Below are 8,553 nucleotides of genomic sequence, written 5' to 3' on the forward strand. Positions count from 1 at the left end.
ACCATGGAGAAGGGATCCATCAACACAACCATGGGAGAAGGGATCCATCAACACAACCATGGGAGAAGGGATCCATGGACACAACCATGGGAGAAGGGATCCATCAACACAACCATGGGAGAAGGGATCCAAGGACACAACCATGGGAGAAGGGATCCAAGGACACAACCATGGGAGAAGGGATCCATCAACACAACCATGGGAGAAGGGATCCATCAACACAACCATGGGAGAAGGGATCCAAGGACACAACCATGGGAGAAGGGATCCAAGAGCACAACCATGGGAGAAGGGATCCAAGAACACAACCATGGGAGAAGGGATCCAAGGACACAACCATGGGAGAAGGGATCCAAGAACACAACCATGGGAGAAGGGATCCAAGAACACAACCATGGGAGAAGGGATCCATGGACACAACCATGGGAGAAGGGATCCATGGACACAACCATGGGAGAAGGGATCCAAGGACACAACCATGGGAGAAGGGATCCATCAACACAACCATGGGAGAAGGGATCCAAGGACACAACCATGGGAGAAGGGATCCATGAACACAACCATGGGAGAAGGGATCCAAGAACACAACCATGGGAGAAGGGATCCATGAACACAACCATGGGAGAAGGGATCCATCAACACAACCATGGGAGAAGGGATCCATCAACACAACCATGGGAGAAGGGATCCAAGAACACAACCATGGGAGAAGGGATCCATCAACACAACCATGGGAGAAGGGATCCATCAACACAACCATGGGAGAAGGGATCCATGGACACAACCATGGGAGAAGGGATCCATCAACACAACCATGGGAGAAGGGATCCAAGGACACAACCATGGGAGAAGGGATCCAAGGACACAACCATGGGAGAAGGGATCCATCAACACAACCATGGGAGAAGGGATCCATCAACACAACCATGGGAGAAGGGATCCAAGGACACAACCATGGGAGAAGGGATCCAAGAGCACAACCATGGGAGAAGGGATCCAAGAACACAACCATGGGAGAAGGGATCCAAGGACACAACCATGGGAGAAGGGATCCAAGAACACAACCATGGGAGAAGGGATCCAAGAACACAACCATGGGAGAAGGGATCCATGGACACAACCATGGGAGAAGGGATCCATGGACACAACCATGGGAGAAGGGATCCAAGGACACAACCATGGGAGAAGGGATCCATGGACACAACCATGGGAGAAGGGATCCAAGAACACAACCATGGGAGAAGGGATCCATGAACACAACCATGGGAGAAGGGATCCATCAACACAACCATGGGAGAAGGGATCCATCAGCACAACCATGGGAGAAGGGATCCATCAACACAACCATGGGAGAAGGGATCCATGAACACAACCATGGGAGAAGGGATCCATCAACACAACCATGGGAGAAGGGATCCATCAACACAACCATGGGAGAAGGGATCCATCAACACAACCATGGGAGAAGGGATCCATGAACACAACCATGGGAGAAGGGATCCAAGGACACAACCATGGGAGAAGGGACCCAACAACACAACCACCGGAGAAGGTACCTCCCATGATGCCTCTTCGAAGAGCGTCCATGAGGACCAACTTCTCCACCAGCGTTGGGTACTTGGTGGCCAACTCCCAGGCCAGGAGTCCACCCCAGTCGTGTCCCACCAGGACACACTTGGGGGCCTTTCTGGTGGCCTCCGTCGTCTCCTTGGGTCTCCCCAAGGCCTCGATGACCTGACGGATGTCCTCCACCAGGAGCTCCAACTGATAGTTGTCCTTCCCCGGTGGCTTCTCCGAAGCTCCGTAGCCGCGGAGATCCAAGGCCACCACTCGGAATTGGGCGCTGAACTCCTGGAGGAGATGTCTCCAGCAGAACCTGAGAGGAGGAGGAGGAGGAGGAGGACAACGGTGGTGGACAACGGTGACGCCGATGACGGCGCCGGTGACACCGCGGTGGCCTCGGCACCCACCAGTTCTGAGGGAAGCCGTGGAGCAGCAGCATCAGCGGCGCCGTGGTGGGACCTCGGGTGACGTAGTGGAGACGCAGCCCCGAGTCCTGAGGAGGGGGGGACGTGGAGGTTGAGGGGTCACCTTCCCCCCCCCCCCCCAAAAAAAGTGACCACTTCACCCCAAAAATGACCCCTTCACCCCAGGAGCCTCCAAAGGACACGATGGAGCCCCTCAAGTTGTCCCCCACCGGGAGGTCCTCGCTCAGCAGCTTCGTCTCAAGACACTCAGGAACCCCCCAAGAAGCTCAAAGCCCACCAAGAGCTCCCCAAGAGCTCCTCAAGACCCCCCAAGAGCTCCTCAAGAGCTCCTCAAGACCCCCCAAGAGCTCCCCAAGAACCCCAAGAGCTCCTCAAGACCCCCCAAGAGCTCCCCAAGAACCCCAAGAGCTCCTCAAGACCCACCATGAGATCCCCAAGACCCCCCATGAGATCTCCAAGACCCCCAAGAGCTCCTCAAGACCCCCCAAGAGCTCCCCAAGACCCACCATGAGATCCCCAAGACCTCCAAGAGCTCCTCAACACCTCCCAAGATCTCCCCAAGACCCCCAAGAGCTCCTCAAGACCCCCCGAAGAGCTCCCCAAGACCCCTGGGACCCTCCAAGAGGCCCAAAGTCCCTCGAGACACCCCAAGAGCTCCCCAAGATGCTCCTCAAGAGCCCCAGGAGCTCCCCAGGAACCCCCAAACCCTCCCAGTGCCCCCCAAGACCACCAAGAGCTCCTCAAGACCTCCAGGAACCCCAGAGTCCCAAAGCCCTCCAAGACCCTCAGACCTCCAGGACGCCCCAAGACCTCCTCAAGACTCCTAACAGACCCCCAAGACACCCCAAAACCACCAAGAGCTCCTTGAGACCCCCAAAAGCCCCCCAAGACACCCCAAGCCCCCCCCACCCGAGTCCACCAGGACATTCATGGCCCCCCAGAAGCCCCCCAGAGCCTCTCTAGGACCCCCCAAGTACCCCCAAAGTCCCCCCAGGACCTTCAAAGCCCCCCAGAAGCCCCCTTAGAACCCCTCTAGCACCCCCAAGCCCCCCAAAAGCCCCTCAAGACCCTTCCAAGCCCCCTCAAGACCTTCAAGGCCCCCCAGAAGCCCCCCTAGAATCCCTCTAGGACCCCCCAAGCCCCTCAAAAGCTCCCCCAGGACCTCCCAAAAGCCCCCCATGGACCTTCAAAGCCCCCCTAGAAGCTCTCTAGGACCCCCAAAGCCCCCCCCCAGGACCCCCAAAACCCCCCTAGGACCCCAAAACTCCCCCAGAAGCCCCTTAGGACCTCTCTAGGACCCCCAAGCCCCTCAAAAGTCCCCCCTAGGACCTCCCAAAAGCCCCCCATGGACCTTCAAGCCTCCCCAGTGCCCCCCCAGGACCTTCAAAGGCCCCCAGAAGCCCCCTTAGAACCCGTCTAGCACCCCCAACCCCCCCCAAAAGCCCCTCAAGACCCCTCCAAGCCCCCTCAGGACCTTCAAGGTCCCCCAGAAGCCCCCTTAGAACCCCTCTAGGACCCCCCAAGCCCCTCAAAAGCTCCCCCAGGACCTCCCAAAAGCCCCCCATGGACCTTCAAAGCCCCCCTAGAACCCCTGTAGGACCCCTAAGCCCCCCAGAAGCCCCCCCAGAAGCCCTCTAGGGCCCCCAAACTCCCCCAGAAGCCCCTTAGGACCTCTCTAGGACCCCCAAGCCCTTCAAAAGTCCCCCCTAGGACCTCCCAGAAGCCCCCCATGGACCTTCAAGCCTCCCAAATGCCCCACCAGGACCTTCAAAGCCCCCCAGAAGCCCCCTTAGAACCCCTCTAGGACCCAAAAGCCCCTCAAGACCCCTCCAAGCCCCCTCAGGACCTTCAAGGCACCCCAGAAGCCCCCCTAGAATCCCTCTAGGACCCCCAAAAGCTCTCCTAGGACCTTCAAAGCCCCCCCAGGACCTTCAAGCCCCTCCAGAAGCCCCCTTAGAACCCATCTAGCACCCCCAAACCCCCCAAAAGCCCCTCAAGACCCCTCCAAGCCCCCTCAGGACCTTCAAGGCCCCCCAGAAGCCCCCTTAGAACCCCTCTAGGACCCCCCAAGCCCCTCAAAAGCTCCCCCAGGACCTCCCAAAAGCCCCCCATGGACCTTCAAAGCCCCCCTAGAACCCCTGTAGGACCCCTAAGCCCCCCAGAAGCCCCCTTAGAACCCCTCTAGGACCCCAAAACTCCCCCAGAAGCCCCTTAGGACCTCTCTAGGACCCCCAAGCCCTTCAAAAGTCCCCCCCTAGGACCTCCCAAAAGCCCCCCATGGACCTTCAAGCCTCCCAAATGCCCCACCAGGACCTTCAAAGCCCCCCAGAAGCCCCTCAAGACCCCTCCAAGCCCCCTCAGGACCTTCAAGGCCCCCCAGAAGCCCCCCTAGAACTCTTCTAGGACCCCCAAAAGCTCCCCCAGGACCTCCCAAAAGCCCCCCCTGGACCTTCAAGCCTCCCAAATGCCCCCCCAGGACCTTCAAGGCCACCCAGAAGCCCCCCTAGAACTCTTCTAGGACCCCCAAAAGCTCTCCTAGGACCTCCCAAAAGCCCCTCAAGACCCCTCCAAGCCCCCTCAGGACCTTCAAGGCCCCCCAGAAGCCTCCTTAGAACCCCTCTAGGACCCCCCAAGCCCCTCCAAAGCTCCCCCAGGACCTCCCAAAAGCCCCCCATGGACCTTCAAAGCCCCCCTAGAACCCCTGTAGGACCCCCAAAGCCCCCCCAGGACCCCCAAAACCCCCCTAGGACCCCCAAAACTCCCCCAGAAGCCCCTTAGGACCTCTCTAGGACCCCCAAGCCCTTCAAAAGTCCCCCCCTAGGACCTCCCAAAAGCCCCCCATGGACCTTCAAGCCTCCCAAATGCCCCCCCAGGATCTTCAAAGCCCCCCAGAAGCCCCCTTAGCACCCCTCTAGGACCCCCAAACCACCCAAAAGTCCCCTCTAGGACCTCCCAAAAGCCCCCCCTGGACCTTCAAGCCTCCCAAATGCACCCCCAGGACCTTCAAGGCCACCCAGAAGCCCCCCTAGAACTCTTCTAGGACCCCCAAAAGCTCTCCTAGGACCTCCCAAAAGCCCCTCAAGACCCCTCCAAGCCCCCTCAGGACCTTCAAGGCCCCCCAGAAGCCTCCTTAGAACCCCTCTAGGACCCCCCAAGCCCCTCCAAAGCTCCCCCAGGACCTCCCAAAAGCCCCCCATGGACCTTCAAAGCCCCCCTAGAAGCTCTCTAGGACCCCCAAAGCCCACCTAGGACCCCCAAAACCCCCCTAGGACCACCCCCCCGTCCCCCCACCTGGAGGTGCAGGTAGCGGTGCTCCCCGAAGGTGCCGTCGGCCAGCCCGGGGGGTTCCTGGTCCCTCGTCCTCCAGTAGAAGGTCCTACAAGGTCCCCGTCGCAGCAGAAGCCCCAACCCCCAGAGCCCGTAGGCCCCCCCGGCGGCCACGGCGGCCACCGCCACCCCCAGGTGGGCCAGCAGGCGCCAGAGGGCCAGCAGCAGGCGGGTGGGGGCCAGCAGCAGCGAGCAGAGGGACAGGAGCATGGTGGGGCCGCTGGGGGACACCAGGGGGACCTCGTCAAGAGGGTGGCCCAGCGCCATGGTGGTCCCATCATCAGGGTCCATAGTCCCATGGTGGCCCATCCCATAGCCCCATGGTGGCTCTTCTCCATGGTGGTCCCATCATAAGGGTCCCATAGCCCCATGGTGGCCCATCTCCATGATGGTCCCATCATTAGGGTCCATAGCCCCATGGTGGCCCATCTCCATGGTGGTCCCATAGCCCCATGGTGGCCCATCTCCATGGTGGCCCCATCATCAGGGTCCATAGCCCCATGGTGGCCCATCTCCATGGTGGCCCCATCATCAGGGTCCATATCCCCATGGTGGCCCTTCTCCATGATGGTCCATAGCCCCATGGTGGCCCATCTCCATGGTGGTCCCATCATGATGGTCCCATAGCCCCATGGTGGCCCTTCTCCATGGTGGTCCCATCATGATGGTCCCATAGCCCCATAGTGGCCCATCTCCATGGTGGTCCCATAGCCCCATGGTGGCCCATCTCCATGGTGGTCCCATAGCCCCATGGTGGCCCTTCTCCATGGTGGTCCCATCATGATGGTCCCATAGCCCCATGGTGGCCCTTCTCCATGGTGGTCCCATCATGATGGTCCCATAGCCCCATAGTGGCCCATCTCCATGGTGGTCCCATAGCCCCATGGTGGCCCATCTCTGTGGTGGTCCATCATCAGGGTCCCATAGCCCCATGGTAGCCCTTCTCCATGATGGTCCCATCATCAGGGTCCCATAGCCCCATGGTGGCCCATCTCCATGGTGGTCCCATAGCCCCATGGTGGCCCTTCTCCATGGTGGCCCCATCATCAGGGTCCATAGCCCCATGGTGGCCCTTCTCCATGGTGGCCCCATCATTGGGGTCCCATAGCCCCATGGTGGCCCTTCTCCATGGTGGTCCATCATCATGGTCCCATAGCCCCATGGTGGCCCATCTCCATGGTGGCCCCATCATTGGGGTCCCATAGCCCCATGGTGGCCCTTCTCCATGGTGGTCCCATCATCAGGGTCCATAGCCCCATGGTGGCCCATCTCCATGGTGGTCCCATAGCCCCATGGTGGCCCTTCTCCGTGGTGGTCCCATAGCCCCATGGTGGCCCATCTCCATGGTGGTCCATCATAAGGGTCCCATAGCCACATGGTTGCCCTTCTCCATGATGGTCCCATCATCAGGGTCTATAGCCCTATGGTGGCCCTTCTCCATGGTGGTCCCATCATCAGGGTCCCATAGTCCCATGGTGGCCCATCTCCATGGTGGCCCCATCATTGGGGTCCCATAGCCCCATGGTGGCCCTTCTCCATGGTGGTCCCATCATAAGGGTCCCATAGCCCCATGGTGGCCCTTCTCCATGGTGGTCCCATAGCCCCATGGTGACCCATCTCCATGGTGGTCCCATAGCCCCATGGTGGCCCATCTCCATGGTGGTCCCATAGCCCCATGGTGGCCCTTCTCCATGGTGGTCCCATAGCCCCATGGTGGCCCATCTCTATGATGGTCCCATAGCCCCATGGTGGCCCATCTCCATGGTGGTCCCATAGCCCCATGGTGGCCCATCTCCATGGTGGTCCCATAGCCCCATGGTGGCCCTTCTCCATGATGCTCCATCATAAGGGTCCATAGTCCCATGGTGGCCCATCTCCATGATGGCCTCATCATCTCTATGGTGTCCCATCTCCATGGTGGCCCCATCATCTCCATGGTGTCCTATCATCTCCATGATGACCCCATCATCTCCATGGTGGCCCAATCATCTCCATGGTGCCCTATCCCCACGGTGGCCCCCCTGTCACCAAGGTGTGGTGCCACCACCCCTAGGGTGGCCCATCCCTCCTCCATGGTGGCCCCGTTCTTGGCCGGTGACTCACCAGGATGTCACCATCGAGGTGCCACCACCCCCGGGGTGGCCCTTCCACCACCACCTCCCATCCCTGTCATCTCAGCGTCCCCATCGCGGGGTGTCACCACACAGCATCGTCCCCGTCACCAACCACTGAGGGGTGTCCCTGTCCCCAGGGTCCCTGTCACCCCTGAGGTGCCACCATGGGGTGTCCCTGTCACCCAGATGTCCTGACAAGGGGGTGTCCCTGTCCCCAGGGTGTCATTGTCACCCCCGAGGTGCCACCATGGGGTGTCCCTGTCACCCAGATGTCCCACGATGGGGTGTCCCTGTCCCCAAGAGGTCCTGACAAGGGGGTGTCCCTGTCCCCAGGGTGTCCCTGTCACCCCTGAGGTGCCACCATGGGGTGTCCCTGTCACCCAGGTGTCCCACCATAGGGGTGTCCCTGTCCCCAAGAGGTCCTGACAAGGGAGTGTCCCTGTCCCGGGGTGTCTCTGTCCCCAGCGGGTGCCACCATGGGGTGTCCCTGTCCCCAGGGTCCCTGTCACCGCCAAGGTGCCACCATCAGGTGTCCCTGTCACCCAGATGTCCCGACATGGGGGTGTCCCTGTCCCGGTGTGTCCCTGTCCCCAAGTGTCCCTCTCCCGGGGTGTCCCTGTCCCCCGGGGTGTCCCTGTCCCTGAGTGTCCCTGTCACGGGGTGTCCCTGTCCCCCGGGGGTGCCACCATGGGGGGTCTCCCTGTCCCGGGCTGTCCCTGTCCCGGAGTGTCCCTGTCCCGGGGTGTCCCTGTCCCGGGGTGTCCCTGTCCCAGGGTGTCCCTGTCCCCCGGAGTGTCCCTGTCCCGAGGTGTCCCCATCCTGGGGTGTCCCTGTCCCCCGGGGTGTCCCTGTCCCCCGGGGTGTCCCCGTCCCCGGGATGTCCCCATCCCGGGGTGTCCCCGTCCCAGGGTGTCCCCGTCCCCGGGATGTCCCCGTCCCGGGGTGTCCCTGTCCCGGGGTGTCCCTATCCTGGGATGTCCCTGTCCCCAAGTGTCCCTGTCCTGGGATGTCCATGTCCCCGAGTGTCCCTGTCCCGGGGTGTCCCTGTCCCCATTGGGTGCCACCATGGGGTGTCCCTGTCACCCAGGTGTCCCAACATGGGGCTGTCCCTGTCCCTGGGATGT

The sequence above is a fragment of the Cuculus canorus genome, chromosome 30 (genome assembly GCF_017976375.1).
Source record: "Cuculus canorus isolate bCucCan1 chromosome 30, bCucCan1.pri, whole genome shotgun sequence".
In the NCBI taxonomy this organism is placed as follows: Eukaryota; Metazoa; Chordata; class Aves; order Cuculiformes; family Cuculidae; genus Cuculus; species Cuculus canorus.